Consider the following 8,495-nt stretch of genomic DNA (forward strand, 5'->3'; position numbering starts at 1 on the left):
CGGTGCGTGGGCCTCTCACTATCGTGGCCTCTCCAGTTGCGGAGCACAGGCTCCAGACGCGCAGGCTCAGTAGTTGCGGCTCACGGGCCCAGTTGCTCCGCGGCATGTGGGATCTTCCCAGACCAGGGCTCGAACCCGTGTCCCCTGCATTAGCAGGCAGATTCTCAACCACTGCACCACCAGGGAAGCCCCCACTTTGTAATAAAACAGAAACTAACATGCCATTGTAAAGCAATCATACTCCAATAAAGATGTTAAAAAAGAAAAAAGAAAATGGGAGAAATAATAGTGTGATTGTATGTTTATGGGAAAGAGTAGAGAGGGAAAATCTGATGCTGTGAGAGAGAAGGTAGGTTTACTGGAGAGATGTCCTTGAATAAGGGCGGGATTGGCTTTAGTCAGGACCACAGATGGTTTATCTATAATCAAGGAGGTAATACAGAGTATGCTGGCACAGATGTGGTAGGTGGGAGTCCAGGACAGTTCTTTTTTGGCAAATTTCATTTCCTCAGTAAAACGGGAAACAAGGTCACAAGTAAAGAGTGAAGCTAAAGAAGGTGTTGGAGGTCTGAGGGGAAGACAGGTGAAGAAATCGTCATTCAGGGCTATAGGATTAGGATGTATTGGATGATTGCCTGGCTACAGCTGAGATGTGCTTGAGGTTCATGTCATGGATTTAGAGAGAAAACAGTCAGCAGTTTTGCATCTTTTTCTGCAGCCAGGTTCAGGTGCATGAGGGCAGGTGTGGAGTAGGTGGAGGGCTGGATTTAACCTGGTCTGTCATTTTTCTAAGTTAGTATCACAAAGTGAAAGAGGTGCAAAGGAATTAGATTGTGATAAAGAGAGAAATTATAAGAATTGGGTGAGGAAATTAAATTTGGCAAGGAGGGAAGAGGGGACATCTAGGGATCTAGGCACTGGGAAAGGTGGTAGGATCAGTGGATCTTAGGTCATTGTGGGGCAGAGCATTGCTGGAGTTTGGTAATGGGGGAGTGAGCTAGAAATATAGGAGATGAAGGCAGAAACTGGGATGCATGACTGAGATTGTTGGCTTTGATTACTGGTGAATGTAAATCTACAGAATGATTATGAAATGCGTGGTGGAGGAAGGGTGGAGAACAAAATCAGGTACTGAGAATTCTGGGTCCTGGAGGGACGCTTGCCAGCTCCCCTGGCTCAGGATCCCAAGAGTGGAGTGTGTGTGTGTGTGTGTGTGTGTGTGTGTGTGCTTTCCTTATCATTTTATTAAAAATATAGAATACTTTAAATATGTAGAATCCACAACTCTCATATAAGCAAAAGAATAATCATTCTCTGGCAAGAACTCCCTGTGTTGGAATGTTGGTTGGTTTTCCTCATGCAGGTCTCCAGCCAGCTGTTGAAAGTGTGGATCTGAAATACAGGAGTAAATTTGGAGATCTGGGAAATAGCTTAATAAAAATAAAGATAGAAGCAATCTGTATAGACAAGTTTGTCTGGAGGGAATGTGTACACCAAGAAGGGAGCCAAAGAGTGGACTCTGGGGAGAACCTATATTTACAGGGCACGAGGAACCAAAAGAGCTAATGAGAAGGAGAGGGCAGAAATGTAGGAGAAGGGTCCAGGAGACACAGGGCGGAAGGATATTCAGAGTAAGGGAGCAAGGGCCCAAGGCAAGGCACAGTCAGGCTGTGCAGGCTAAGAACTGGGTGAAGTCTGTGCAAAACTGGTTGCCAAAGCAGTGGCTGGAGTAAGAGTTGTGGCCAAGAGGATTTGAAGTGGTGCACAAGAGGGCTCCTGTATCACTCAGATCTGTTCCTGCCTTCCAGCAAATCCAATCCACCTCAGAGACTCCATCAAAATGTGGTCAGCTACAATCTCTGCAAGAACATAAGTGTGTCAGTAGAACAAGCTATGGTCCCCACTGGTGCAGCTGGTCCCAAAACTGAAATTGGTATTTATCATCTCCTTCTCCATCACCATCATAGATTTCCCTCTTTGTCGCCAGCACTTTGACTGGTGTGGGTTGGTTGCCTGGTGGGGAGACCTAGTCCTTCATCCCAAAGGATCTGAGCCTTAGCTACCTTGCCTTTGTCGGGCAGTGGTTGAAGTAATTGACGGCTCACCATTATCACTGGGCATGGAACCTCTGTGTTTCAGCTGTAGTCCTTCCGTCCCCCATCATATAGCTACTCTAGCTCTTCATGGCTTTCAGAGTCAATCATCACTCCTGCCTGCCCGTAACCTATCCTTATTGGTCTACCAGCATGGGATTCCCAAGGGTCCAGGTAGTAGGTGTAGCTTCAGACCCTATGGTATGCCTGTCTGAAGTTTTCCCCTCCTTCCCCTACTATGAGAGCCAGATCTTCTGATACAACAGAGCATAAGGCTGTAGGTACCGGAATCACAAAGTCTGAAAGTAGGCCACTGGGATTGATGGTGGGAGGGATCAATCCCACTTCTCCCTCTTGGTTCCTGGATGCATGTTGAACAGCTACAGAGGAAACAACTCTGTATATCATCCATTGGCCAGTGCGTATACCTCATCTTAGAGGATGCACCTCAACCCCGCAGGGTGTTGCCCTGAAACCTGTGCCTTAAATGAGACTTTAACAGGCCATTCCAACATTCTCTTCCGATGTTTGTTTCCAGATGCTAAGAACACAGTAAGAGCAATAGATCCTGTGATCCTATGTCCATTTCATACTTCCTTTGCCGTAAGATGGATTCCTCGTTCTGAAGTAATGACGTGTGATACATCATGCTAATCGATAAGGAATTATCTAAGCCCGAAGTTGGAGGTACTGGTGGAAGAACTACAGGCAGGGACGGGAACCAGGGAAGATGCTGCCCTTTGGGTGGTAAAGGACAGTCAGGTGGAAATCAGTATGATTGTTCTGTGGCCCCTGGAGGCCTGGTGCAAGTTCCTTGTGTCATCAGTTTGCTTGAAGGGCCTTCCCTTCAGGACCTCAGAGAAGATGACCCACAGGGAGTGTGTGGCCACGGCCTCAGCCTCCCTCAACTGGGCAGGGCTACTGCGTATGGCTGCACAGGCTGTACATTGCACAACACCAGGGAGGGCCATTTGCAAAACTGTGACGTGCATGGCGCCACCTGGAATTGCACAGTGCAGAGATGCTGTACAAGAGCATCACATTTCAGCACTGGTCAGTGTCAAATGTGTGCTGGGGAACAGTGTCACAGATATGATGCTAAGTGAACCCCGACTATCAGCTTAATCTGAGGGCAGAGACGGGGTGTAGGTCTTAACATCTGCCCTTGCCTTGAATCTCCCAGAGGTCCTGCCACCCCTGCTTACCTCCAGAAGTCTCTAGGCCTTCTTGTATTCCTCCACCCCTGTTTCCCTCCCTGCAGTGGGAGGGGTGGCAATTGATTAATGCAGAGATCTTTACGTAACAGTCAATTTTGCGAGCCACTTTAGTAGGTGGAATAGCTCCGGGAATTTCAGCAGCACCTGTCCACCAAGGAGCTCACAGTGCTTCCACTTTATTCTCACAACCTCTCTGTGAAGGTAGTGGAGGATGAGCAGACACATTCCCCATTTCATCCCAGGAGAAACTGAGGCCAGAAAGGAAAAGTGACTTTCCCAGTGTTAGGGACCGGATGTTTGTGTCCCCTTCTAAAATACATATGTTGAAATCCTAACCCCCAGTGTGCTATTTTGAGGTAGGGTCTTTGGGAGGTGATTAGTCATGAGGGTGGAGCCCTAATGAATGGGACTGATGCCCTTATAGGAAGAGACACAAGAGAGATGATCTCTTTCTCTGCCATGTGAGGATACAGCAAGGAGATGGCCGTCTGCAAAAGGGGGCCTTCACCAAGAATTCCACCATGCTGGCACTGATCTTGGACTTATAGCCTCCAGAGCTGTGAGATATAAATGTCTGCTGTTTAAGCTGTCCAGCCTATGGTGTTTTGTTATAGCGGCCCAATGGACTGAGATACCCAGGATCACCCAGCAATTTGGTAGCAGAGCCTTTTACCTCAGTGCATCACCACTCCGACAATTGCTACTTCTATCTGTAAAAACCCCACATCCCCAAACCCCACAAGGGGAATGTATCAGTCAGGGTCCAGTCAGGAGATGGAAACCGCACAGTGACTTGAACAGGGAAAGTTTAATATAAAGAATCATTAAGTATAACAGGGGATTGGGATTAAGGCTGGCTAGTAACTGGTGGAGAAAACTCAGATGAATACAGTAGCAGCGGATATAAGGAGCAGTCACTACACCTAGAGCTGAGAGAGACAGAAAGAAGGAGCAATCTGCAAGAGGGTCTCCCTCCACAGGCTGGGATCCAGACCTCACTGAAGAAGGTGCAGCCAGGGCTCCCTGGATGGTGAGGTCTGCTGAGGTGCTGTGCTAGCTGGAGTCACTGAGGAACAGTTCCCTGGGGGTTGAGGGGAGCTGCCCAGGGAGAAGTGCCGGTGCTGCTGGCTGCTAGGTTCTACAGAAACCATGCATGTAGCTGGACCAGGTGCTGCAGAAGCCTCATGCTGCGGGAGGCTGCCCAGGGGAGCACACTGGAACCTGGAAAGCTGGCCCCCTCCTCCCCCAGTCTCTTTTCAGAGCCCACTACTGAGAAAGCTTAGCATCTGGCCAGCTGGCAAAAGAGAAATATTTTAAGGTCCAGGTGCATTATCACCGAGGAACAGTCTTGGAGCTGAAAGGCAATAACCTGATAACTGGCACATGGAACAGAGAACCTGGAGTCCCTTGATTGAGAGTATTTTAACTCCATTTGGTAGCTCTCAGCTCCAGACAGAGCTTCCAGAAAGGAAAATCTCCAGGCTCAGGGAAGAGGAAAAGGACCCAGGAATTCCAGAAGACAGATCAGCAAGGGGAAACGTGTACCCAGTCAGGAAATACTGTTGTGGAAGGGAAGAACCCATAATAAATGTTTTTGTGCTTTTTAATCGAGGTATAAATTATATGCAATTAAGTGCACTAATCTTAAGGGTACTACTTGAGAAAGTTTTGCATATGTATAAACCCAAGTGATCACGCCCCAGATCAAGAGAGAACATTTCCAGCATCCCAGAGGGCTCTCTTGTTCTATTCCCAGTCAACACAGAAATTCCACTATTCTGACTCCTATCATCATAGATTGGTTTTCCTTGTTTTTAATTTCACGTATATGGAATTATATAGTATCTGCTCTTTGGTGTCTGCTTTCTTTATCATTGTCTCTGTGAAATTCACACAAGTTTTGGTGAGTAGGAAAACCAGAACAATGTTTAAGCCAAAAAAGAGACAGAAAGAAAATTCAGCCATGTTGCTTACTAGGCTGTTTCCTGTGGAGACATGTCTAGTTACAAGAGTATCTACATACCTGCTCTCCATGACGTAGATTGTGGCTATATCCAGATCCTCAGGCGATCATCACTTTATTGGTTGTGTGATGTTCCCTTGTGCGGGCTCAGCAAGCTCAGGTAAACAGATAAGACTCTGAACTGAGAGGTACCATCCAGTGGGTGGGGCAGGGCAGGCCTTGAACCATCTGTGTCACGGCTGAGTCTCCAGAGTCTGGAAGTGGCAAAGTGAACATGGAAAGGAGGACCTCAGGGAGCAGATTCAGGCACTCAACAGACAGGGTTTAGCTAGAGCAAAGTGGGCTGGGGTCTACAGTGGGGCTAGACTTGGGGCATTCTGGAGGGGCTATAAGGTAGACCACCCCAGTTAAGGCCCTGTTTTAGCAAAGAATCTACTAAGTTAGTGTATTTATTTATTTTTAAAATAAATTTATTTATTTTATTTATTTATTTTTGGCTACATTGGGTCTTCGTTGCTGCGTGTGGGCTTTCTCTAGTTGCCGCGAGTGGGAGCTACTCTTCATTGCGGTGCGCAGGCTTCTCATTGCAGTGGCTTCTCTTGTTGTGGAGCACGGGCTCTAGGCGTGTGGGCTTCAGTAGTTGTGGCTTGCGGGCTCTAGAGCACAGGCCCAGTAGTTGTGGCGCACGGGCTTAGTTGCTCTGCGCCATGTGGGATCTTCCCAGACCAGGGCTCGAACCCGTGTCCCCTGCACTGGCAGGCGGATTCTTAACCACTGCGCCACCAGGGAAACTCTAAGTTACTGTTTTGAGAATACCCCTATCCTTGGTATCTGATCACTTTGGCTTGCCTACCAAGAATACTTCTACCCTTGATGTCCAATCAAATTATTCTTAGTAATTTTTTTATCCACTGACCTCCTCACTCTGCTCATTGGCTCTAAATTCCTGACTGTCTTTGCTGTGTTTGGAGTCTGAGTAACTCATGAAATTATGTGCAAAATTATGTATATTTTTGTGTTATGAGTATTTTTTTTTTTTACCTGGGAAGAAGATTTATACTGTTCATCACATTCTCCAAATGTTGGTAACCTTAAAAAATATTACAAACCACACCATACTTATTTTCAGGTAGAATACATCTATTTTCATGGTTTCAAGTTGATAGTTCCCAAATGTATTTATCATATGCAAGTTCTCTTCCATATCCTATTTTTATGTCTGCCGCATTAAGATTCAAACTCCACACCCCTAACCCTTTCATTTCTACTGTCCAAACACCTATCCCAGTTTGGTTCCTCTTTATTTTTTTTCCCTTGGAATAAACTTTTGAAGGTTTTCTCTGCCCTTTGCAGCAGTTCTGCGATTAAACGCCACAAGTGTTTCTTTGAAAATGCTATGTTTTGTCAAATTTGTCCTAGTCTCATTTTGGAACATCTTCACTTTGTACTGAAATTTCTGGTCTCCTAGCCTCTAGCTTTTTTTTCAGAGTTAGTCCAGCCTTTATGGCATTGCTATATTTTATATTTAATAGATTGTTCCCATACTCTCAACTCCATATCATTTATTGGAGTGTTTGCGACTCAGAGGTGAATAGGTGACAGGCCCTCAGAAAACTCACTTAAGTGCCACCACCTGCCAGATCCCAGATCCGGATGGGAGTGAGAGGGTTGGGACTGATGAGTTGGTCCTTTTTGCTCCCGCCCTGGGGTTTAGCACCTGAGGCTGCAGTGGGGCTCAGCAGGTGATGCAGGGAACTTTGGTTGCAAGAAAGGAATCTATCGGAAGGATACTGGCAGATTTCATGAGGCCTAAGGATTGGAAGGGTAGGAGACCTCAGGAGGATTTGGGGACCAGAAAGGCAGGGACTGAGTTCCTCTCTCTTGTTTTTGTGCACATGCACGCTCCCTCTCTCTGGCTCTGCAAGGGATCTCTTGTTTGCTTCTCTCTTCCTGGGTCCCCACACCGTAGCTTCTCTCAGCTCTCTCTACCACATTCCCAATAAAATTTGGTTGTTTCAGCCTCATTCTCGGAGGCCTCCAGGTGAAGGGCCCGTGGAGTCCATCTCAGTCTCGAGTGAGGGGAACCAGCTGGTAACATCTGCTCCTCATGCTCTTTGGACCCTCGGGGGTTCAGGCAACCAGGATGAGGGGAAATTTTGTGCAGTCATGGCCTCTGGGGTTGTGGGGAAAGGGAACTCTAAGAAGCATGGTCAACATTATAATTCAGCTATACTTCAATAAAATTTTTATGTTTGTAAAAAAAAAAAAAAAAAAGCATGGTCAGGAGAACTGATGGGTGATTTTAGTGCCCAGGAAAAGAGGAGCAGGTGAGGTCTGGCACTGAGAACATCGTCTTCTGGAGTTCCCCATCCAGAACAACCTCTGTAGTTGGCTTTGCTCTAATGAGAGTCTGAGGGCTTAATCGGCTCTGAAATGGGATGACAGTGGCTGTAGGGAAAGAACTAGTAGCTGTGCCTCTTGCTGATGGGAACTGGGTGGCAGGACATATGGAAACCTGCTGAGGTTCCATTACTAGGGAAGGAGTGTTAGGCAAAGAGACAGGAAAGCCCCATGGGGCCCAAACTGAGATCACGGGGGCCGAGACTTTGGACCCCTAAGGACCAGGATTGAATTCTCAGCTCTGTCATTTCTTAGGCAATGTGAACATTGAATGAGTCACTTATTCTGATACCAGTTTCCTCTTCCATAAATTGAGATAATAACACTTATCCTACAGGGTGGGTGCTAAAATTAGAGATAACAATTGCATGGATCATGGTGCTCTAGAAGCTACACACTAAAAACCAGGAGAGAGAAGGTGAGTGCTGCTGTGGGTCTCCCTGATTGCATGGAAGGTGCTGTTGTAGGCTTTCAACAGTGCAGGCTTAGTATGAGGTCTGGGGGCCTTTTAAGGACCTTACAAGGATGTTTGAGACCTCAAATTAAATGATTGGCTCAAAACACTAAACAAAAACTCCACAACTGAAATTGACAAAGGTTAAGTCATCTGCAACTCAACTAACTCATAAGTGATGTCTTAAATTATTCTTAAATACAAACTCTACAAGAGTTACACAGGCCATAGTATGTCCACATCAGAGTGCCTAGCTTTGTATAATATTTTGGCTCCCCTACTTAGGAGCTGTGTGATTTTGGGCAAGTCACTGAGCCTCTCTGCGCCTGTTCCTCATCTGCAAAATGGGAATAATAATAGTGCCTACT

The sequence above is a fragment of the Balaenoptera musculus genome, chromosome 4 (assembly GCF_009873245.2).
Source record: "Balaenoptera musculus isolate JJ_BM4_2016_0621 chromosome 4, mBalMus1.pri.v3, whole genome shotgun sequence".
NCBI lineage: Eukaryota > Metazoa > Chordata > Mammalia > Artiodactyla > Balaenopteridae > Balaenoptera > Balaenoptera musculus.